Below are 5,857 nucleotides of genomic sequence, written 5' to 3' on the forward strand. Positions count from 1 at the left end.
CTGGGATCAGCAGAGATGTCTCTGTTTTTGGGGATCTGAAGCTTTGTGCTGTGCTGGAGAGCTGAGAGATGCACGCTGGGGAAACAGGCCCCCTAAAGCCTGCTGTGGACTACTGGAGGCAGAACTGCCAGCAAAGTGACTTGTGTTATATGAACTTTCCATTGTGTGTGAATTAACACCAAGACTGCAAAGTTACTGCTGTTTTGTGCAATTGCCTCAAGTGTGAATTAACACTGATGTTTTGAGTTAAGAACTTGTATGCTGTCTCTGTACTGCGCCCGCTTACTCTATCTACCAGAGCGAAACCCCACAGTGTCTACACCTTTTCATTGGGACAAGTCAGAGGATGATATCAGTGAGAGGCCATAAGCGGGGCCCCCATGTTTTTAAAATAAAGAGGGCGTGTGGCGCCCCATCGGCTTTCATCGGCAGTTACCGTCAGTCTCATTTTGATGGAAGACCTATGGTCTTTTTATGATGATTGAAGACTACTTAGGTGGAGCCAACAGAAGATAAAAGGGTACAGCAGATCCCAAGAGCTGTGGGGGTCTGTTCTTCCCATTGACGTGTCTCACTGAGGTTCATCTGCCCAGATATACATAAAGGAGGACTCCAGGCTATGGTACTGTCCAAAGAAAAGCATTAGATGACCGTCGGCCAAACCTGCCAACCATGTAATGTGTACGGGGGTGTCCTAATGGCAGATGTGTGGATCAGGCAGATGGATTTCAACAGGTCCGATCCTTAAGGTTCTCAAGTGAGATAAGACGCCACTAGAGATGTCTGGCAACGACTTAGGGCCCTATTAAACCAGGATCAGGAACGCTCAATCATGTAAAGACCCCGCTGATCAGTCAAACGAGCAAAATGTTTGTCGGGTGATGGTGTCTTTCATGGGGCTCCTAAAAGCGTTGTCAGCAGCATATCGCCCTCTGTAAACAGGGGGAGGTGCTGCTGACAATATGCAAAGTGACTGGGGGACGAACAGTCATAAAAACGATTGTTTGCCCCCCTTTCTCTTTGCATCGGGCTGTGTAAAAGGCCCTTTAAATAAGCACCAACTGATTTGTTTAGTGCCCTGCATCAACCTGTGTATTCCTCTCTCCGTATAGAGAACACTTGCATGCTCAGCCAAGGACCACCCGCCCCCACCATCTACAACATTTACCACCACAGCCAGTTTAATATTTTTGGTGGACAGTCCACAAGATCTCAAAAAGTCTGATACTTGGTTACTTGGAGTTATTCGCTTCTCCCGCCTTCCAGTTACTATAAACGGGGCCTACGATTCCAGGAATATAGTGAGGAGTTACGAAAGGCAATAGACTCGACTGATAGCCGCCTCCCCTTAAGACTCCTAAGGGCTCATGCACACGACCGTTGTCGGCCGGGGCCCGTATTGTGGCCCCGCAATATACGGGCATTGGAAATTTGTGTGCTGGATCATGGATGTGGAATCTGCAATCCAGAGGGTGCGGTGCGGAATGGAGGCAAGGAACCACTACGGAGTGCTTCCGTTGTTTTCTGTCCATGCCTCTGCACGCCAAAAAGTAGCGCATGCACTAATGGGTTCTGCGTCGGCATATGGCGGCCCTACGGTCGGTGCCCGTGCATTAAGGACCGCAGCTGGGGCCCTAAGGCCTTGTTCCATGGGCTCATCCTACAAGAACCAGGCGTCAGAAGCTGCCATAAAAGAACACTTTCCCCCCGTCAACCACTGAAGTTGATGTTGCTGAGCTGCAATACCACAAACAACCTGTGGACAGGTGCGGCACCGTTTTTGAAGCCAGCAGACATGTTTTTTTGATCCAGGTAATGAAACTGTTAATGGTTTAGAAAGAATTTGTCTAGTAAAAGTCTTGCACTCATGTGATGACTGACCTTGACCTCGCCTCCGGGTCATCACTTTATGAGCTATATCTATTTTTACAAGTAGAGGAACCAGGCATCCAAAAGGCCATATTCATACCTATTTCAGCTGCAGGGAACCTGCCGAGTATCTAATTTGTATGGGATATTCCACCTTTCTCTCAATGGCAGATGTTGGGAGAGATATGGATGGGGCTGTTGGATTCCAACATGTCCAATCCTTTCTTCCTAAAGGAGATAAGCCACTGCCAGAAGTTTGGCAGCAGCCTATTCCCCTCTCCCCACTGTAAACACATGCATGCTCGGCCGCTGGGAGTCAGAAAGAACAGCTCTTGAACAAGCCTTGCAGTGTAAGGCCTTATTCACACGTCCGTTGTTTCTTTCCTGATCTGTTCCGTTTTTTGCTGAACAGATCTGGACCCATTCATTTTCAATGGGTCCTGAAAAAAAACGGACAGCTCAATGTCTGATTTTTTTTCAGGACCCATTGAAAATGAATGGGTCCAGATCTGGTCCAGATCTGTTCAGCAAAAAACGGAACAGATCAGGAAAGAAACAACGGACGTGTGAATGGACCCTAAGGGAAAACATTTATCCAAAAGGCCTCCGAAAAGGCTCCTGCTGAAATAAATGGTGGTTGCTAAGGATACGATACATTGCCCAAAAACTAGTGTTTTCAATGGGTGAATTAGTCCCTAGCAACCAGTCCGTGTCACATTACTTAGGCAGGACTACCATTGGGCTTAGGAGGACTTAATAGGATAGGTCATCAATATGAGATCGGCAGGGGTCCGACTCCTGGCACCCCCGTTTCCCCGATCTGTTTGAGGAGGTCACAGTGCTCCCCCGTGAGCGCCACGGTCTCCTCGCAGTTTACCAAGCACAGCGCCGTCCAATTGGATAGTGGCTGTGCCTGGTACTGCAGCTTAACCCCCCTTTTGAATGGGGCTGAGCTGCGCCTAGGCCATGTGGTTGATGAATGTGAGGTCACGTGGCTTAGTGGAGCACCGCAGCCTCTTTATACGACTCCCGGGACCCCCGCAGACCTCATATTGATGACCTACACCGAGCATCGGTCATTTATATGTAAATGCAAGAGGATTTACATATGACAAGTATAAGAAAAACATGGCTGCCTCCTACCAAGAGCAACACCACCTCAGTCCTCAGGTTGTGTGTGGTACTGCAGCTCAGTCCTATTCACTTCTGTGGAGCTGAGCTGCAGTACTAGACAGAACCCATGCAGAGGCGCCGTTTTTGGAAAACAGCAGCCATGTTTTGTTTTTGTTTTTTATCCAGGACAACCCCTTTAATTCAGAACTTAATTTCGATGGAGAAACTGCTTACCAAATGACTGCATTTTTGTGAAGGCCTTAAAAACAAAAAGCAGGACGGCTGCCCAGTTCTGGCGAATCCCCTGCTGACAGTGAAAGTATGTCATAAGGGCAGAAACTGCGTCCAGTCCGGCGCTGTGAATGAAGCGGAGCAGATAACGTCTCTCTTATCTCGTCCCATCGACACCACAACACTAGGTAAGTGCGTCATCCCGGGTCCTTTCATCCGACAGCCAGTACATCAGCTCAGGGAGCAGCACAAAAACATTCAGCGGTGGCGCCATTTTGGAAAATTAAAACCACACACAACTTCTAAACTGATGACATCACTGGTCATCGGCCAAACGGTTCCCGTCAAGTCTTCTTGCCAGTGCTTTTCCTCAATCTAGTCAATCTGAAAGGGGCTTTACTCTCTGAAAATTTTAAATCAAGGAAATATGAACAAGCAGAGCTGCTGTGGAAAGCATGGCGGGGGGACAGAACAGAAGCCTGAGAGTCTAATGCATTTCCTGAGTATAGGCCATCGATATAAAAATCCTGGATGTCCCCTTTAACTTTCTTAAAGGGATTGTCCATTTTAGAATTCTAATAAGCCCCTAACGGACTGCACATATCAAAAGGAGTGTTGCCGCCAAAGTCTATTAAAGACAATGGACATACAAGGTTTTTAAAGGGGTTGCACAAAAATGGAAAAACGTGGCGCCACCTGTCAATAAGTGGCGCCTGGTACTGCAGCTCAAGCTCCACTAAAGTGAATAAGGGTGAGCTGCAATACCACATACGAAATAATGAGGGGAAAGACTTGGGAGACCGGTCAGCCTCACTAAAGGGGAGGCATTTTATATAGGAAATTGCATGAAAGGCAACCCCTTAATATGACATTATTCCCATTAGGACTCCTCCATCAACCTAAATTTGGAATCCGCTTTATTTAGGGATATATATATATATATATATATATTAACCACAGGTCAAAAATCCCACTCGGACAATACATCAAGACCCCATTGTTGAGTGTTCTGGTAGGAAACTAAATATAGGCGCAGGAGAGGAAATTTTAGTCCTGGGGTGTGGGTTCTTCCTCAGTGGGAGGCATATCCTGCCACTCCGCCAACAGAAAACAAACTGGCCTCATCTATTGTCTCTGCAAGAAACACGTTGAGGGAAAAAATGAGGTTTTCCATGCGTAAATTTTTTTAAATAAAATATGGCGAGGTGAAACAAAATGGCTGCTGTGAGGGTCTGTAGTATTATGTGGCGGTGTAAAGGGGTGTCCCAGAGGAATGCATAAAGAAATAGGGTAAAAAGAAAAAAGCTTTACTACCCTGACCGATCCCCTGCTGCTGCCGTTCCAGTCCCCGATGCTCTCCACATCCTGTTTCTGGCTCGACACACAGGAAAAGGCTGGAAGTACCTGCTCAGCCAATCACTGGCGGAGGCGGGTCACCACTGCAGCTAGTGATTGGCTGAGCAGTCATTTCCAGCCATTTCCTATATCTCCAGCTGGGAGCAGGAAGTAGAGAGAAGTGCGGGCCGGAGCAGCTATGAATCGGCATTGGTGGGGATCGGTGAGGTGAGTAGTGATTATTTTTAATCCACTCTAGTCCCTTAAAAAAAAAATGTATTCCCCACCCCACCCCAGACAACCCTTTAATAGCTGACCATATGGACGGGCGGGAGTCCCCTAAAGTCTGGAAGATCAGAAAGAACATTTTCAAGTCCTCATTAGACCCCATTATGGACCAGGAAGATGGGATTGAACATTTTCGGGTCCTGCTTTGGCCTCATGGTGAGCCAGGAAGATCAGGTTGAACAGTACCCAATCCTCCTTAGGTCCCATGAAGAAACAGGGAGATCAGAATGAACAGTTTTAGGTCCTGCTTAGGCCCCATTATGGACCAGCAAGATGGGGGATGGATAGTTTCCGATCCTCCTTAGGTCCCATGATGAACCAGGAGGAACAGGATGAACACTTTAAGGCCCTGCTTAGTTACATTCTGTTCCCTGGTAAGTCATCTGATTTAATTTTTTTCTGCCACCTTATGTAATATGTTCTCCCGACAGCCGTGCCTTCAAGGACAAACACTTGTAAGTCAGCTGTGGAAGGCTCATGTACAAATCCTGCCACAAAAGTGATTGCATAAGGTGAAAGGTCTAGATTAAGCCTGCACCCACCCTCCGCAATCCGGCTCTAGAGAAATGGCCTAACAAAGGCTCCTCTGTGCACCCGCCTGACAAATAATGGAGCACAGTCTTAGCGGCTAAAGCTGGATTCTACGTTCTGCTTCACAAAGAAAAGCTGCTCCATGTTACATAAGACCTGCTGCTCACTCCCGATTATTGCCAGTGTTACATAGGACCTGCTGCTCACCCCCGATTATCGCCAGTGTTACATAGGACCTGCTGCTCCCCCCCCCCCCCCCGATTATCGCCAGTGTTACATAGGACCTGCTGCTCACCCCCATGATGCTCACCAGTGTTACATAGGACCTGCTGCTCACCCCCGATTATCGCCAGTGTTACATAGGACCTGCTGCTCACCCCCGATTATCGCCAGTGTTACATAGGACCTGCTGCTCACCCCCGATTATTGCCAGTGTTACATAGGACCTGCTGCTCACCCCCGATTATCGCCAGTGTTACATAGGACCTGC

This window comes from Bufo bufo, chromosome 7, assembly GCF_905171765.1.
Source record: "Bufo bufo chromosome 7, aBufBuf1.1, whole genome shotgun sequence".
Classification (NCBI taxonomy): domain Eukaryota; kingdom Metazoa; phylum Chordata; class Amphibia; order Anura; family Bufonidae; genus Bufo; species Bufo bufo.